This window comes from Pelobates fuscus, chromosome 4 (genome assembly GCF_036172605.1).
Source record: "Pelobates fuscus isolate aPelFus1 chromosome 4, aPelFus1.pri, whole genome shotgun sequence".
Classification (NCBI taxonomy): domain Eukaryota; kingdom Metazoa; phylum Chordata; class Amphibia; order Anura; family Pelobatidae; genus Pelobates; species Pelobates fuscus.
In genome coordinates, this window is record NC_086320.1 from 207,933,806 (window position 1) to 207,954,129 (window position 20,324).

Here is a 20,324-nt window from a genome sequence, read left to right on the forward strand (position 1 = left end):
TTCATCGGTACTGACTTAACCAGTTCATCTTACTTCAAAATCATAATACAAACAGTGCAGGAAATATGTCGTTTCTGATGAAAATCTGTCGCCGAGGATGAAATCTTAATCTTTTCATATTTTTTTAGCACGGCTTAACATTTTAGGTCAAATACCCCTCTCCAATGGTGAAAGGATAAGTGGAAATATTAACCATTCTCTTAGTATTCCTTTTTTCTCCAATAATATCTTTCTTTTGAAGCTGAAAACAATCTGCACAAATTAAAACGTTTTTTTTTTTCCAAGATTTAGATTTCATCCTCCTGGGCATACCAAGACTGTCTACTGGACATGGACACACATTACAATTAGAGAACAAGCATGATATGGAAATTTTGTTTTGCACATATTTCTTTTACCTTGCATTATGCTGAAGACTTATAATCTGGCACAGTTCTGCCCTCTAAATCATTCAGTTATACACCGTGGCACAAGTGGTCAGTTAGGAAAATTTAGGCAGGTGGAGTATGCAGCAGCCTGTGGAACCACTAGTGAGTGACCCAAACAGAAGACAGAAACCAGAGTGGGGCAAGTGAGGGATGTCAGATGGTGAGGGGATAGGCTATGGCATAAGACGGTTGTAACTGATGGCATTTGTCATGAAATAAGGAGTCGAAGTTAAAATTAATAATATTAAAAACATTTTACTGAGGAATGGTGACTTAGTTCTCTCTTTTGTGTGTATAAAACAGGATACCCTTTTAGCAACGTGCATTCATGTTTGCCATAGTTTCTGTAATGCTCCACTTCTTAGGTTTGCTCCCATGAGGCCCAATGTTTAATGTATATATGAGATCGCAAACATTGATAGTAAAAGGAAGAATGATCATTCAGTTCCTGAAACTATTGCAAACATCGATAGTAAGAGGAAGAATGATCATACAGGAACTGAAACTATCGCAAACATTGATAGTAACAGAAAGAATGATCATACAGGATCTGAAACTATCGCAAACATTGATAGTAACAGGAAGAATGATCATACAGGATCTGAAACTATTGCAAACAATGATAGTAACAGGAAGAATGATCATACAGGAACTGAAACTATCGCAAACATTGATAGTAACAGGCGGAATGATGATACAGGATCTGAAACTATCGCAAACATTGATAGTAACAGGCGGAATGATGATACATGATCTGAAACTATCGCAAACATTGATAGTAACAAGAAGAATGATCATACATGATCTGAAACTATTACAAACATTGATAGTAACAGGCGGAATGATCATACAGGATCTGAAACTATCGCAAACATTGATAGTAACAAGAAGAATGATCATACAGGATCTGAAACTATTACAAACATTGATAGTAACAGGAGGAATGATCATACAGGAACTGAAACTATTGCAAACATTGATAGTAACTGTCACGTTCCGTTCCTGGCTGCGGATCATTCTGGTAATGGCTTCTGGTATCCAGTACTCCTTTTGCTATTCTTGTTTAATATTTCTTGGTTTTTGGTTTTCTATTCTGTGTCTGGTTTTCTTTATGCTGGGATTTCTGGGTTCATTCCTATAGTTCGTCCCTGGATTTCCCAGTCTCCAGGTTTCCTTTAAATGTTTGTTTTATTTGCCACACCCTTATGTTTCCAGCTTTCATTATGTGTTAGAGTTCCTGCAGGCAGCGGCTCAAAGCTTCTGTCCTTTCTTGCAGGTAAGTGCTATATATGTGTTCTTAATCTGTGGTTGTTTTAGCATACATTAGGCAGTGTAGGACCTGCCAGATATGGGGTAAATTGGCATTGTTGGCAGGCTTATGCAATGTATGATCATATAGTGTGACTAAACCCCCATGATTTCCATATGTAGTACTTAGTTATTTCTCCTCTTGTTTTGCCTATGTTATCTTGTCGTGTCTTAGTTTGTATATACCTGTCCATGTTCAGTCCTGTCCAGTCATGCCCATGTTTAGTTAATGTTCCCTTATGTATTGTGTCATGTTCTGGGTTTAGCTTCCTATCCTTCTCTGGTTCTGGGTTCTACTAGTTATGTCTTGTTTTCATGTTTGGTGCCTATCTCTAGTCTTGCCTTGTTTCTAGTACTGGATACACCCTTGCTGCAGAGCCTCCCTATTCAGCTCCTGGGAGGTCTGCTTATTTCCTATCTCCTAGTTCCTTGGATCCGCAGAAGCTGAATCAGGGTTCTGGTTGTGGCTGCACAAACGCTGGTGCTCAACACCAGGGGGCGTGCGGTTACCCTGCACCAGACCCTGCTAATCCACCTCCACGCTGAAGACTCCCACTTCATCAGGCATTATGGGTCCCAGTCCATGCGCCGCCGCCTGGACACTGTGTCTGGGTCCCGGGCACCGGACCGCCACCTTGACAGTAACAGGAAGAATGATCATACAGAATATGAAACTATCGCAAACATTGATAGTAACAGGAAGAATGATCATACAGGATCTGAAACTATCGCAAACAATGATAGTAACAGGAAGAATGATCATACAGGAACTGAAACTATCGCAAACATTGATAGTAACAGGAAGAATGATCATACAGAATCTGAAACTATTGCAAACAATGATAGTAACAGGAAGAATGATCATACAGGAACTGAAACTATCGCAAACAATGATAGTAACAGGAAGAATGAGCATAGAGTTCCTGAAACTATTGCAAACATTGATAGTAACAGGAAGAATGATCATACAGGATCTGAAACTATTGCAAACATTGATAGTAACAGGAAGAATGATCATACAGGATCTGAAACTATTGCAAACATTGATAGTAACAGGCGGAATGATCATACAGGATCTGAAACTATTGCAAACATTGATAGTAACAGGAAGAATGATCATACAGGATCTGAAACTATTGCAAACATTGATAGTAACAGGAAGAATGATCATACAGGAACTGAAACTATCGCAAACAATGATAGTAACAGGAAGAATGAGCATAGAGTTCCTGAAACTATTGCAAACATTGATAGTAACAGGAAGAATGATCATACAGGATCTGAAACTATTGCAAACATTGATAGTAACAGGAAGAATGATCATACAGGAACTGAAACTATCGCACAAACTGACCATAACACAGTACAAGGAACGCTCATGATACAGAGCAGTAACTCTCCTACACATGATAAGGAACGGAAAGATAATTCAATAGTCATCGAAAGAACAAACATACGGTGTATCACACTAATAGTGACAAAAAAGTACCACGCAACAGAAAGCCACACACTGACACTCCAATACTAACAAAAAGGATCATTATGCAGAGTACAAAAGGCCATCAAAATGTAACAACTATGTCATACAATAATAGTGACTTATAGATGATCATACAGAGTAGTAGCTTGTAATATAAGTAATTATATTGCTGACCACTTAAACTGTCAAGGCCACTAGGCAACAGCCTATCTTTAGTAGTGACATACCTCTACATACAGGAATCATAATAACTGTCTTCACAATGAGACTGTTACAAAGCGCATGTTAACTACGCAGAACAATAAGAATCGCTACCCTCTTAACAATAATGCTTTTTCTTTTTTTTTTAAAAACATTTATTTCTATAGCTTTTAAAACCACATCCAAATTCATACCCCCTATAATTTTCTTTAGCATGTAATCTTTCCCAGTAAAAGCAGATTTTGTAATAAGGATGTGACAGCAAGGGGGAGAAGAGAATTGCCTTTGCTCAGACATAAGAATATTTTTTTTCCACATTATCTCAATAACCTGTTCAATTACATAATTAGAGCCTGTCCCGAACATTCCCTGGAATGAATCAAACAGGTTTTCATTTAGGTGAAAGAGACCCTTTGAGAAGATGAATAAGTCTGTGTATTGCCTGCTCACCCCACGTTATTTCCTATGACAGTGGAGGAGGAAGGCTTTATTGTACACTTCTCTCTGCTCAGTGATTGCAGAGCATGCTGTTCAATTCAGCTATTGCACCAGGATGTTTAACTAGGAATTAAGAGATGTATCAATGTCACTGTGTTATTGTCGTGCTCTCTATGACTCCAAAAGCTACCGCTGATTCTTTTTATGGCCAGCTAAAATAAAAGCAATGAAAGTTCACCAGATATTTTAGCAAGAAAATCCTGTCTAATATTACATTGGGAGCATGAGCACGGCAGGGACTGCAGCATATCAGCTCAATTCTACTCTTTTTAAAAAAAACAAGAATTAGAATATTATATTTGCACGGGAATGGTATAAAAATAACTTTGTTTTCACCCAGTGATTTAAAATGTTTTATTTAATGCAACGATAGGCAGTAGCAACAGAGGCCTTATTTATGTCTAACAGAGACAAGCAGAGTAATTTACTGATTAGTCTACAGAATGAAAGGGTCCCAGTAAATCGGATTTTAAAAAAGGTCTCTAACAGGGTACTCATGGTAAACAAAACCAAACCAAAACAAATACTAACAGGGTTACTAAATAACCTGGGAATTGGGAGAATTAACAAATTTGTAAGCCGAAATGAATAATTTTTCCAAAATGACTGTTTTATGTAAAAAGGAATTCCCGTGACAATTGTCTACAGTATAATGAATGTTATTGTTATAACTATATATATATATATATATATATATATATATATATATATATATATATATATATATATATATATATATATATTTTTTTTTTTTTTTTTGGCAGGAGCTAAAATTGGATTTGGATTTTTTAAAATTAATTTAGGGACATGAAGAACAAAATTTAGAAGTAGCATGGAGTTTTCAGTGTTTCAGAGTGGAAAAAAAATGAAAACAACTAACAGAATTTTTCCAGTTCAGTTATTATGACCTTAAAGGTCCTAAAAGCATATCAGCAATAATTAACCTTGTTACACCCTCTGGCTGTCAGACAACTGGTCCAGTTACTTCCCGGTTGTTTAGCTCAGTGGATCTTAATTCAAGAGGCAGCAATTGCCCAGAGCACCTGCCTTGCAAAGACTTCTCACTGAGCTTCATTGCAAAGTCTGTGATTGGACGGACACAGAAAGTCTGGGTTGTGTTAGAAAGTGGGGTCTTGCAAAGGCTTTAGGCTAGTTTTAGATAACAAAAAAATGCATAATTAAATTAGTTTTCATTGGGGTTATATCTACTAAACAGTAAGTTTTAATTTGTTTTGGGGGTGGGGATGTCCATATAAATTTTAAATTAATTTTGCATTCTCACTTTAGCGAATAACTTTGACAGTGTGATAGGGTCAGGGTGAACGATTTCTAGACTGGATACAGTGCAGGAGTTTGAGTAATACAATTTCAACAAACACACACAGTGTTGACTTAAGGTAAACATTTCTAGAAGGCACACAGTGTTTCTATTGGATGATATAGTAACAGCAAACACACAGTAGTAGTATTAGAACTGAGCTTGGCTCATTTATGTGTTCCCCTGTGATGCCAATAGAGTCCAGGTGCTTCCTGGACTCTGTTGGAGTTTTACTCTGTGAAATGATGTAGGACGTCCTCACGCTTTGTATGAGGACATCTAACGTCGTGAAATTCCCCATACTAATGCATTAAATCAATGCTTTCCTATGTGGAAGCTCTAATGCACATGGGACATGCGCCTTAGTTTCCCCCATCCTTGTGACATCGCAGGAAGAGGCCAAACCAGTGCTGATTCGCTGGAAAGAGGTAAGTGAAGAAAGTGTTTAGGGGTGGAGGGATGAGGGATGTGGAGACCTAAATAAATAGGGACGGAGACATTATAGCATTAGGAATACAGTCCATTCCTGATAATCATGTAGAATAGTCAGGGATAACATTTTAACGTGTGAAATGCTACAAAATAAAACATTTGTCATTTATTAGTGTCAGTAAACAATATTCATTTTCTTAGCAGACACATTCATTACAATGAGTAGGTACAAATAGGACAAGGGTTTCCAGCATATAATACTATAGTGATAGTGATAAGTCACTCACATACTATTTGCCTTGAATATGAAATGAACACTACATTTAAAAGGTTTATTTTAAGCCTAGCATAAAGTTACAAGATAATTAGGACATAACTTATTTTATCTTGTAAAGCTCCTCTGTGAGTACCAAAAATATTTTCTACAATAAATTACCTTATTTTACTCTGTCTCTTTATTCAATCCCTCTTAATTACCAGACCCATTTTCCTGCGTGTATGACGTCTCTAATTGACATCCATCATGCTATGCTAAATCATGATGTTGTTTTTGTAGAAATGAAATAGAAAGAAACCAGAAAAACTATCTATATTAAGTATACGTAATACAATGAAAAGCAGAAGCTGGCTCTATTGGCTTCAATATCTCCGAAAATTATACATCTACATAAAAGTCTGGAGCAAGTCGAAAGGCTCTCATAAGCTCACAAGTATATTGCTGGTTTAAAAAAAGAGGAATTGTGAAATAAAAAACATATAACATAGATTAAAGGGACACTGACACCCAGACCACTTCTGCCCTTTGGAGTGGTGTTGGTGCCTTGCCCCTCTCCTCAGTTTCTGGAGAAACTGCAGTGTTTTGATTAAAGGGCTAATCCCACCTCTAGTTGCTGTTTCTCAGACAGCCGCTAGATGTTGCTTCCAGATTCTTACAGCACAAAAAGTGTTTTAAATGATGTTCGATGTCCCCACGCTCTGCATGAGGACGTCGAGCATCGCCGGAATCCTCATAGGAAAGCATTGAATAATGCTTTCCTATGGGGAGGTCTAATGCGCGTGCGGAATTAGGTCTCCCCCCACCAGCAGCCAGCGGGAGGGGGCCTTGACAGAAGGGGAAGCTACAGTGCCAGGAAAACGAGTTTGTTTTTCTGGCACTATAGTTTCCCTTTAAATTTGTAAGATTTACAACATACATTATATATATATATATATATATATATATATATATATATATATATATATATATATATATATACACACACACATACACACTTTTTAGTTTGTATATGCTTTTTACTACACAACCATGTTGCCACCCACCCTTCCTGTGCCATCCTTAACCGTTAGGGTTAATTAGTTTGTAGAGGTTTCTAAGAGTACCCATTTCTGTCTCATTAGAGATTTTGCCTTTTAGATGAAAACAGTAAGGTGGATTAGTGGGGTAGGACTCACCTAAGAGGTTTGGCTTGACATTTGCAAATGAGCTTACACTTTAATAACCATTGCAGTGGTACATTTAAAAAAACTAATTGTGTAGGTGCAGCAGAAGTACACTTTATACAGTTAACAAATATTTGTGCGTATAACATATCCTACATGTGTCATATGCGTGTTTTCGCAGAGCAAACACTTATTGAAACAGAATATTATTACATACCAGTCTAAATTCAATAATCCTTTTCACTTCAGTCAAGACAAATCAACGTAAATCTGCTGAGTGCTTTCCCCTGTAATAAATAAGAGAAAATACACAAGAGATTATTTTCCTAGTATGCCAGCAGTTCCTATATATCCAGTTTTGAGTAGAAATACAAACATATAATTACCCTGCAATTCACATTTTCATTCACATGTCACTTTCCTCATTGTAACATAATTGAGAGTCTGAGTTGGTGCCTCACTAATCGGTTCTATTATGAACAGTCATTAACACAATGAAGATATTACGTCTTAACAGCAGCCTGTGTATAAGCTCGTACAGATCAAAACCTGTGCTTTGGTTTGAAAGGTGTGTATAATGAATCAGGCCTTTACTTGAATGGCTTCATTGTTACTGGATCTGGACTTTAAAGAGCAATGATGATGATATACGTGTTCATTTTCATATCACTATAAATTGAAAAGCAGTGATTGAAACTAAATTCATAGGGCTTGTCTATAATGCTTGTTATCAGCCAGCCGATTGCCAGATTTCCCAAGTAGAGAAAGACAGCTACTGGCTGATGCTACTGAAAGCCAGTCGCTAAGTAGAGGCTAACAGCTACCATTATTCTCTATGGTCATGCAGGATGAAGTGTGCATGGTCAGGTGTGTGTTCCTATGCTTTATTAGCAAGCTGCTAATATACAAACTATCAGTATCTGTAGCAGGAGCAGTTATTAGCTATAGATTAGAAAAATTTGACGACAAGGTTGTAAACCTGGGGGAATTTTGTAGCCAAATAGGTTACAACAGCTATTTATCAACAATGTTTTAAACAGGTCCATTATATGAAGACAACGTTTTAATTAACAGATATTTTAACCCCTTAAGGACCAAACTTCTGGAATAACAGGAAATCATGACATGTCACACATGTCATGTGTCCTTAAGGGGTTAAACATTATAAAACACCAACATATACCAATAGCGATGTTTAATGAGTGAGGAGGTTAGTGGAATTTGTACTTGTAACTGAGAGGCCCAATATACATACACAGCTTTATGCCAAGCATTCAAAGAACAGCATTTTGTACTCTTCCAAACTAGTAATCCTATACATAAAACTTGCGCAAACATGCAGGTACACATATAAACGTACATATACATACAAACAAACAAACAGATATATGCAATTTGTCTGCATGAAATTAAACTGAAATTAAATTGCTATTTACAGAGAGCATGAATAACCCATATAGGTTTAAAGGAGCACTTTTGAGTCAGGAACACATGTATTCCTGACCCTATAGGGTTAAAACCACCATCTAGCCCCCCTGCCCCCTCAAGCCTCCCTAAATATAGTAAACTCTTACTTGTATTCAAGCCTGAAGCTGCAGGCTTTTGCCCTGTTTCCTTTTGACCTGCCCACTGCCTGCTGACATCAGCAGAAGTGGTAGCCTGATCCAATCACCATAGGATTGGCTGAGACTGACAAAGGCAGAGCCAGCAGGATTCAAACACAGCCCTGGCCAATCAGCATCTCCTCATAGAGATGAATTGAATCAATGAATCTCTATGAGGAAAGTTCAGTGTCTGCATGCAGAGGGAGGGGATACTGAATGTTTGGATGCATTTTAGGCAGCCATGACCCAGAAAGGATCTCTAACAGCCATCTGAGGAGTGACCAGTGAAGTTGTCACTAGGCTGTAATGTAAAGACTGCATTTTCTCTGAAAAGACAGTGTTTACAGCAAAAAGCCTGAAGGTAATGATTCTACTCACCAGAACAAATTCAATAAACTGTAGTTGTTCTGGTGATTATAGTGTCCCTTTAATTGGCAGTGCTGAACATTCTGAACTGTGCTTTGTTTTATATTGGTGAGAGCATAAAAAGATTGAGAATGAGAATAAGATCATCGTGAATATCAAATGAAAGCTGCGATGTAGATGTCCGACTAAAATTAATATTAACATATCAAGAAAGAATTCAGGGCTGGCAGATTAATGCCCTGATAGATTGTCCAAAAAGAACAAGGACTTCCTGCAGGTAATCTCTGTTTAGCTATGCTTACATAAAAATCTAAACAATGTTGACCTTACACTGTCATCCCATTTAGCTTAGTTTAATGGAGCACAGCAAAACAATGGCTCAATTAGTAACCCACCATTATAAAGTGCAATTGTACTTTTTTTGTTGCAGATGTATCCCATTATCAAACCCAATACATTAATAATAACAAAATACTTGTAAATGTAACAAAAGATTATTTAGATGCAACATGAACACAAAGAAAAGTATAAGAAAAAAAACTCCCCACCTAGTTGGAGATTTCCTCACTAGTCTACAATAAAGACAATTGTTGCCTGTTTATTGTTAGTAGTGGTCTATAAAGTGTAAAAAAAGTAACAAACAAATTCCACCTAAGTCAAAAACATATTGCCTGTAAATGTTAATACTTTCTATGTCAATTATGGTACCAAAATTGGTTCTGAGACCCCCTTAACCCCTTAAGGACCAAACTTCTGGAATAAAAGGGAATCATGACATGTCACACGCCATGTGTCCTTAAGGGGTTAAACAGCTTTTTTGCTATCTGCGGCACCATGTGATCTTTTAACATAAAGCACTATTGCCTATGTTGGCACTTAAATAGAGGCAAAAACACAGTAGAATGGCGCACACGAGATCCTCACAGAAATTCTCATTTTATAAAAAAAAGTAATTAATACGTTTCAGCCTTGAAAGGGGGGCTATGTAGTTGTGTAAGAACCTTGTATTTATACAGTTAGTGCCCAGTACTCTGCAGTAAGTAAAACCAATTCTGTCTACATACTATCAATATCTATATACCATATTCCTGTTGGGTAGATGTGTAAGAAGAAAAAAAGGGCCCATTATCACTCCCCAAGCTTTGCACCTTAGTGAGATGTGTGGTATATAAGTATAATTCTGGTGATTGTCTGACTGTGGTGGGTGGCTGAATGTGATATGGATGTTTGGAGTGTGGTTGTGTGTGGGAAGCTGACTGAGTGTTATTGTGCATGGGGGAGGGGGAAGGGGGGGCAGAGTGCGCCTGTGTGTGGGGGTTGGCTGAGTGTGTGGAATTGTTTAAGTGTGATGGTTTATGGTTTGCCTGAGAGCTATTGTGTGTGGGGCTAGTTGAATGGGATTGTGTGTAAGAGCTCTCTGAGTGTGATTATTAGAGTGATTGTCTGTGGAGATGTCTGGTTGTGCAGGCCCTGTTTATGATATTAGCATTAATACAAATGTACCCCTTCCCTGCTTACTTTTCTACAAGGATGTGGGGGTGATCCCTGGTGATGCAGGGATCCCTCATGGTCATGCTATGAGTCACAGTGTTTGCATGAGAACTGGGTATGTGGGCAGCAAAGGAGCGCTGTAGTGCTGAATTAGCAATTTACTAAATAACAATTTTCCAAAGGGGGGACACCCTGCCTGGCCTACCCCACAACCTGTTTACAAGCAGAACTCCACTGCCCTGTGACAATAATAACCATTACAATCCTGGATGTTCTGCCACTACTGTTAGCAAATTATACTATTTAAAAAACATTTGACCCCTTCCTATACTCTCAGAACCTTACAATGTACATTACATATGTGCCACCTATGATGAGGTTTTTGTCCAAATATTGCTATCAGGTAACTTTCCAGATTCCCCAACTCTTAACTTGAAAATAGATGTCTACCTCTAATAGGTGACATTTCCCAGTTTGATGAAGGTATATGTAAGTAGGTTACACTGTATTGCCCCAGAGGACAAGCAACCAGAAAATCTGGTTTTGCCAAAAAGTTTGATGAAAACCAATCCTTGGATCACAACTATGAAGCTGTAATAATTAAGGTATTTAGAATGTCCCTTTAATATTACTGTTTTTAAGATGATTAAAAAACTGTGTTGACCTTTCTGGCCACAGCTCTGCAACTTCAGATCGGAACAGTTGGCACATTAACCAACTGTGCTAGCTTACTGGCTGGATCAGTGTGTACAAAAGATCAAGCAATAAACATAAATAAACTCCATTCCACTTGTGATTCTCTAATTGCTCAGAGAATTATTATTAAAAGTAATAATGGTTTGAAAATACCCCATCTGCCACTAAGACTAATTAGAGGAACTCAACAAAAGACTGCAGAGGACAAGAAACATGCTCTGCTAAAAAACTGACCAGATTTTCAGATTTATGTAAGGGGATACAATCTAGAAGTGGGAAGCGGGAAACAGACAGATGTTATTTACATATGTATACAATGTAAATAAAGCAATCTCCTCAGTCATTATGTCTGAGCTGGTGGACATTGATACAAAATTACAATGTATGAGGCGTGTTGTTTATAGCTTTAAATTAAGATGACAACTCTGTCAAGGCACACGTTCCATTTTACCATCACATAAGATGGGACACTTCTAGGGATAAAAACAATAATTCTTATAAATAGTAACAATAAGGACTGACAGTAAACTTAAAGCTGCACTTTGTAGCATTCTGAAAATCACATTACCATCCTAAAAAGTGTTGAATGCCTGTAATTAAGAGAGGTGGGATCCCGGACTAATTTTTCTAATGGCAAATATTGTGCAATCCTGTACATGTCAGCACTCTGTTCAACCTAAAATAGGTATTGTATTAATTTTGTCAACCAACGAATGAGGACGTGATATGCTTCTTTAGACAGGTCTAACTTTTGATATATTTTATTAAATCCTGTTAATGTATCATGTATTTTTTTTTTTTTTTGGTTACAAATAATACTAAAGAAAATATAAAAAATAAAGGGACACTATAGTCATTAGAACCACTACATCTCAGTGCAGTGGTTCTGGTGTCTGTAGCCAGTCCCTGCAAGCCGAGCACTGTAAATGCTGCCATTTCAGAGTAAAGGTAGTGTTTAAATTGCTGCATAGTAACACATCCAGTCACTCAGCACAGAATGCAGCACTGGCATTCAGCGTCTCCATGCTGCCTTAGTTTCCTATATGAATACATTGATTCAATGCATCTGTATGAACAGATGCTGATTGGCGCAGAGTGAGGTTTTGCCACTGTCCCCCATAACCATGCAATTTAAAACATTGCATTAAGACTTACTTTAGTAGTACTCTAGTAAATTTAACTCTGTGAAACAATGCTGACATCCTCACGCTTTGCAGGAGTACATTCACCGTATACAAATCCCCCATAGGAAAGAATTGATTCAATACTTTCCTACGGTAATGATGGTCTTGCATCCTTGGTTAAGATCATCCTTCTTGATTCTCAGTCACATGGGTACTACCTCAATCAGATAGATGGATTAAGTCAATACATCTCAATGGGGAGCCTTCAGCTTCTCCATGCAGAAAGTAAGTGTTGCAAAGACTGCTGCACTTCATTCAGGAAGTTCCTCTAGTGGCTGTCCAAGTGAAACACACTAGAGGTGGACCTAGGAAGCAGTGTAAACATTGCCTTTACAATGCAGTGTTACAAGGCAGTATTTACAATGTTAAGCCTGAAGAGACTGGCTGTATGACCTAGAACCACTACATTGAGCTATAGTAGTTCTGGTGACTATAGTGTCCCATTTAATATATACATTCAAAAATACTAAACAGGGAGTAGTAATAATCAGTATGATCTTGCTTCATGCTAATAACAATAAAACCAAATACATTCCATGCATAATACAAAGCTTTTATTTAAATCAATACATTATTCAAATAAAGGGTTTTTATTTTCTGTGTAGCACATTTGGTTAAATAATGATGTGTACTTAGGCTAGCTGTACCATATTTTGCACCCGCCATAGATAGTACTAGTGAGAATCTGGTCATATTATATTAAAGTATGCCTATATAATAAAGACTAGTCTGAATATGACCAAGACTCTACTCCCACACAAAGAATGCACTAGCAGCACTTGACCAACAGCTACACATCTTTTAAATTACAGGCACTTGTGAGTTTAAAACCTCTACCATTCCCATATTATCAATGATTCATCTACTTAATCACACATCGCCTGATACATTAAGGGGAGGGAGATCCCTGTATGGCTCAGTTGAGGTAAACATTAACGTGGTTTGGGAAACATCTGACATAACCTTGTGTATTAAATAATTAAGAGTAGATGCTGCCTCTGTAATATTTCAGAAAAAAAAGAAACATGAATGCAATTGAATTTCACTAATTGGCTTGCAGATTTCTCATAGCAAGCCTAGCAGGTTAATAGCTGGGTTGTCTCTTCCTTTAGCAATGGGATGTCTATATTGACATGAATTAATGATCTGAATCACATCTGCTTTTGGGGAACTTCTGACTAAACCCATTCCACCAGTACAAATAATCAGATAAAAAATCACTAGTGGATGTCCCCAGCATCTGCTCAGCTGAAGATATTCCATAAGCAAATAACTAAACAAAGGAATACTTGACAGCACAACACTATATACCTCATGCGGGTTATTAACTATATAATGAATATCATGGCACGTTGTGCAAGTGACAATTTATCTATCAAAGCCGCGATGTTGTTGTAGACACACATCATGCATTTTTATAAGCCCAACATACATAACAAAATAAAGGACATATTGAAATGCTAATTCTTAATGAGATAATACAGCTGAAATAGTGTGCATCTAGACCAGTGTTCCCCAACCCACCACCAGTGCCGGATTTATGTATTTCCCTGTTTTATTCAAATGGAGATACTGACAAAACCTGGACTGTTGGTGGTCCATGAGGACTGGTTGGGGAACACTGATCTAGACCATCAAGAAAATCACCACCAAAAATCCTTTTGTAAGTAAATGTTTACACGCATTCACAGAAATTCGCATATTTATGTACATATTAATTTTAGATTGAACATTTGTTTCAGCTAAGTATATAGGGCTCTCTGAGTGCTTTGTCTACCTGTTGTAGCGGTCTGTTGTCTTTTTCCCCAACTGTACAGGGCTGCAGAATACAATTCATAATATATGAATAATATATGAATGCCAGTAATAATAATAATAATAATAATAATAATTGTAAGTAATCATCTTCTGGTGTGGCTATCTTTTTTTGTTTCATCATGTCTGGCAGGAAGTGCCACTTGACTGACCCTAGTCCAGTGTTCCACATGGTGTTTGGACATGTGGGCAGTGATTTTAACTAAAGAAGATTTAACTATCGAGGCATAGTAAGCAAAGATACTGGAAAAAGATATTTACTTATATGTAGGCATTTCAAGATCAAACACTATATAATATGTTTTATTTTAAATAATATTAAAAAGTATGGCATTTTTTTTTATCAAGTAAAATTAGTAGTTTTATTTTCCCAGGTTTTAATTGTACTACGGAAAAGTATTACGGAATATTGGCAATAATGATCATAAATACAGCTAATTATTTGGTATGCATTTACACTAAATAAACTTGCTTCTAAAATCCACAATTCTTCATAATTTTGGTAAATTCGTGGCTATTGGCAGTTCACTCCTTAAACTACTTGTTCTGAAACTTTACCTGCTTGTACTTTTCCTTCCCTGCACCCATCTTCCTATTTTTCCAATCTCAATAATTTTTTTTATAATTTTAAGCAAGATTTTTTTGCTCCTTATTCATGAAAATGTTGTTACTTCTGTACATTGTATTTAAGATAGAATTGAAATAAATGGTCAATAATATTTTATCCGAATAGATAATGTAAAAAAAAAAAATGCAGTAGATAAAAACAATATAAATAAACAATGAAATAAAGTATTTAAAATAATAGTAATAACAAGATTAAATAATACAAATTTGAATCTATAACAGATAAAAGATGCAAATAAATTACTTCAGGGAGGAAAATGAATGGATTTTCTTTACATATACACTGCAACTCCTCCTTAATATTACTGGATAAACCAAGGGTTCTCCAACTTTTACTGGTGTCAGGAGTAGGGCTGCCTAATGTTTCCATATTAAACTGAAGAAAACTGGATACAAATTGACACAGAACTAGGGGACGGAGCCCATGGACTATTGTACACAGAAAAAATCCTATTGTTTTACATAAATATACAATTTATCAGAAAAATGGCACAAAGGTAATCCAGACATACTCTACATTTAAAATCACACATACATGTGTTGAATAACATTTTACAATCAATGCACATAAAAATAGAAAGCAGAACAACCTAACAACGCATATTTATTGAGTAAAATATTACAATAAAATACTAAATAATTTTCATAGCCTAGTCATAGCCTTTTGTCTGTCCATGTTGAGATCTGCTTGATCTTTTATGTGCACAAATACAATATTCGTGACTATTTTTCGTTTTTGAAATGTTCTGTCCGCAGTGGGTTCAGGTCTTTTATATCAGTGTGCTTGTTATATGGATTTGTGGTTAGACATCATAAAATGCAAGAGAAGCATTATATTTTAATATGTTACTAAAAGGGGAATTAAACAATTGCATTGTATCTATTGCCTCTGATATTAATACAAGTAGAGATCAAATCCTAATTCATTCTCCTCTTAATGTCCAACATGAATCTGAAGCAAATCAAAACCCTTGATGCACATCATTACTGCACTACAAAAGAGTGAAAGGACCTGGGATATGCTTTAAAGCTCAATAGATGGATCTAAATTTAGTCATTGTGCTCACTGTTCATATAACCATGTAACTGTGCTACGAAAAATGTAACAACATAAAAATATCAAACTATGGGATACTCCATACTAGACAGACTTTCTACATCACTGCTTTGTACAAATGACAGAAACTGTCATCGTTAATTAATCTCAGCTATAGTCTCTCCCCTCAGGGATACTGTATCTCCTACAACTCACATAATAGAAGGCATGATGATCAATTCCAGGGTAAAGTTCTAAATGTGGTACCATTACCATGGAAACCAACATTGTTGCTAGCTGCCCCACTTTTACAACTTTGACCCAGATACACTCTTTATAAGCAAGTCCAATATAATATACTGCCAATAAGCCTGGTTTCATGATTTATTTATTGTATTATTCACCAAAAGTTACAATGACTGGACCATACATAGTTCTGATATTCATTTTAATTGAAGTACCATATAAGTATTAAATTAATCGTCATACTATTACTTTGGAGAGATCTAAAGGGAAAGGTCCACATTTATTATATACTACCTTTATAATGGGTCTATTTAGACCACTGGAAAAATCCTTCTTCTTACTCTTAAGAGATCTTGCCTCTAGCGATATACACAGTAAAGGTAGGTAACTGAAGATATGTTAATTAAAGAGTAACACAACTTTCAACATCTTTTTTTTTTTTTTTTAAACATCTTTTTTTACTTCTTTTTCAAAGCCCAAATTTAGTTTTAATTCCTTGATTGGCTATCTCCTTAGATTAGCTGCTAAAGTAGGCAAAAAATCCAGTCAGCAACACTAATTACATCTGACAATATAATTGTCACTACTGGCTGATATAAACACATTGATATATATCCAGAATAAGATAGTACTCCAAGGTCTTATAAAAAAGAAAAAAGAAACTTAACTTTTAGTGCTTACATTATTTTAGATGGTGAGAAGTGAATGATTATTTGGATGTTTTATATATATACACACACACACACACACACACACACACGCGTGCTTGCACACACACACACACACACAAAAACTAATATTCAAGCAAAATATGTTCTCACAGGGCTTTCGCAGTAAAACAGTACTTTAGCATTAATGTACTAAGTGTTACAGCATGGTTATCTAAGAAACATTTCGACCCTCTGATCAATGTTTCTACCTTGAAAACATTGATCACATAACCATGCTGTAAGACAGTTACACAGTTACTACATTAATACTTTGCAGCCAATAAGTGACAAGGGATTGTGGAGGGAGTTTACAATTTAGACTCAACCCCGTAATAATGAAAAGAAAAGGCCCTTGCACGTGCAGAATATTACAATATCTCTCTACATGCTCTTGAAAAAACAAATAATGGAAGCCTCAAATGCGACTGGACTTTCTATCCAAGTGAATGGGATGTTATGAACAACTGATGCTTTGTAATTTAGCCACTGGATTCAATAGGAGACAGGGATAGTCTGATATATGTCAAATAATAATGGATTAACAGATGTTACTGGGAGAGAATTGACAGCCAGAATATTTGCTGCAAAACTGTTACAATTAGAGTTTTGTTTTAATATTGAGTTCTAATTAAAAAAAACATAATTTAAACATGTATTCCACTTTTAATACTTTCTAAAATATGTTAACATGGACTATCTGTAAATGAACTCTATTTAACAAAAAAAGATGGGTTGCTTGCTCTCACTAAATGGTACTATGATTTTAACTGCATCTGTAATTCGCTGTGCTTTTTTACAATTTTCCAAAAAACTAATCTGTGCAAACAATTCTATATACGTAATACTTCATGAGAGGGGGTGATTCCACAGAACAAACAATAGTTGTCTTAAAACACCTGCACCTGTCAGCTTTTAACATCTAAGTAAGTACAGCCACCCACACAAACTATTAACTAGGGCTATGTGTTGCCTAATTCCTATCATCATACTGTGCTGTGTTTTCCAATCAAAATGTAAACCTTATCATGTATTCTAAAGCATTTGGTAGCGTTACATTGTTATAACCAAAAATGTAAGCTCATTTGAACAAAATAAAAAGCAAAGCATGACTTGTGGAACATGCTGGAGGGTATCAACTTAACAAACTTCATGAAATAATTGTGATGAGAATGGTCTAGATTCTAAGACAAATCTGGGTTTATGGTAGGTTCCCAGATGTTGTAGAACTGCTATAAAGCTTTGCTAACAAAGCATCACAGAAGTTGCATTTATTCAGCATTGGGAGGTCTACCTTTGGCTCACCCTTGTTTTAAGGTTTCCATAAGTTTGAGCCATCATGCCATACTTTACAATATGAATAGCATATCTTCAATGTTATCTTGCCTCTTTCTACTAGAAGCCCCAAGGTTGACTTCAGCTTTTTACTTTTGGACGTACTTTGGTATAGTTTTTCATTTGCAACATGATGGGTTTTTGTTTGCAGAGATGGAGAATGAGATATGTACTGCTTGACTGTCTTGCGCACCATTCAAGTCATGAAATAAACAATACAGAACTGGATTTCAAAAAGCAGTGAAAACGGATACTTTAGCATCTATGAGGTCTTAAAAGAACTTATCATCTCATCTGGTGGGGATCGTCAAAACTGACACCTTACTTGCAAGGTCTGATGACTTTATTATCTTAGTTATTTCACAAGTCTATGACCTAAAATCCTAATTTTTACTGTACAAACAAGTCACTTGCTTCTCTAAAAAAATAAGCCATAAAGCAAAATAACATTGACTGCACATAGGAAGCTATCATGAAACTTGAAGTTCCACCTCAACAGGAGTAGGACTTACTAATTACCCATGATCTAAATGCAAATCAATTCATATAAACATACAGCACTTTTTAGGGCACATCATTTAAACAATAATCTTAAAAATATCAACATTTCTATTTCTTCCAATCAGCTTAAAATGTCTCTAAAATGTTCTAGTTTAATTTTTATAGTAATGTTGAGCTGTTTCTTATCTTTTGGGAAATTATTTTTTCTGTAAAGGTTAAAATAGTTTGTAAAAAAAAAAAAAGCGAGGAGCGTTGGCATATTCAAAAAGGAGGAAAGTAAAACAAAATCACTGAGTTACTGAAGAAATGCTTATACTGTCTAAATTCCAATTATTTTGCAGAATGAGATTGAAGGGATGAAGGAGAACACGGTACTATTTTATTGTATCTTATTAATTCAGATATGAAAATGTGATTCGCCCATTGCAGAATTGTCTATTGCCAGCAGTTCAGCGGATATATAGAGATCATAAGTTCAAGCACAAGCAAGGTCTAGAAAAAACAAGTGCTCATAATAATGGCAGGCATGCAAAGGCTGTCTCGGAGGATTTGAAGAGGTATCTCTTTGCAGAATTCTTAATACTGTGGTATAATTGACCAATGAGAAAACTGTAATTGTTATCGCAAATATCACTGCCACTAGTAGATGGTGAACATTGATACAAAAACACATCCTACTCATTGTCATGTTTTAATTTTATCCTTAATTAAAAACTATACGATGTTTTTGATCAGTATTATTACTAGTATAGGCAAGAGTAGAAATTCAATCTCGCTGATGATATATCTTGTGGAGGAAAAAAACAAAAGCCATTCTGAGGAAAACGAAAGCGTTAGGAATACAAACATTTTTTCCAACGCTATAGTATTACCTACCTATCCAGGTCCTATTCATGTCCGTGAGTGTTTGAAAGGTGAGATTCACTTATCTTTCAGCCCTTGCCTTGCCACTCTCCATCCTGCCTTAATTTTGACTCTCAACACGGAAGTGCCTCTAGTGACTGTTTGGGAGGACAGCCACTAAAGGTGCGTTAACCCTACAATGGTAATATTACAGTTTCTATAAAACTGTAATGTTTTAAATTGCAGGGTTTAGACAGAAGGGCCACAGCACCAATACCACTTCATCAACAGTGTTTACAAAAAAAAAAAAAAAAGTTATGTGGCACTTTTTCATTGTCCTTAATTCTGCTGTACTAAAACGCTATAACTATTGTGTAGCTGGGCTCTCAGTAAGCATACCCCAGTGTTTCATTAGTTCCATGCTGCCACAGATCTGATGTAAACCCGTTATGAAATTGTCTTACTTTCAAATATACTCAGTATGTATATGTACACACTGTATACGATACAGGTTACCTAACACAACCAGTTTCCCCTGAAATATTTAGGTTTGGACACCACAAAGACTCCACTCCACTTTTATAACTGGTGTAGCCATTCTACTTGTAGCCACCCCTTTCCTGGCTCTATTTGCAGAGGAACTGAGGAGATCTGGGGACAGAACACATATGTATCTAAGTTTGGCCATATTATACTGGTTAACTTTTCCCTTTAGGAATCCATGTAGGGGTATTTGGAAAAGTGAAAATTAAAAGTAAATTCAAACAG

General features: G+C 36.2%; 1 protein-coding gene across 5 annotated transcripts in view; it reads right to left on the reverse strand.

Moving 5' to 3' along the window:
• Nucleotides 1-20,324, reverse strand: part of LOC134608777 (poly(rC)-binding protein 3-like) — a 1,002,469-nt gene that overhangs the window by 145,770 nt on the left and 836,375 nt on the right. For 4 of the 5 annotated variants that reach the window (XM_063451876.1, XM_063451872.1, XM_063451874.1 and 1 more), the window contains one exon: nt 7,323-7,392. The exons of the other annotated variant lie outside the window; for it this stretch is intronic. The gene's annotated coding sequence lies outside the window, so the exon portion shown is untranslated. The remainder of the gene's footprint in view (nt 1-7,322; nt 7,393-20,324) is intronic. 5 annotated transcript variants of the gene reach the window in all.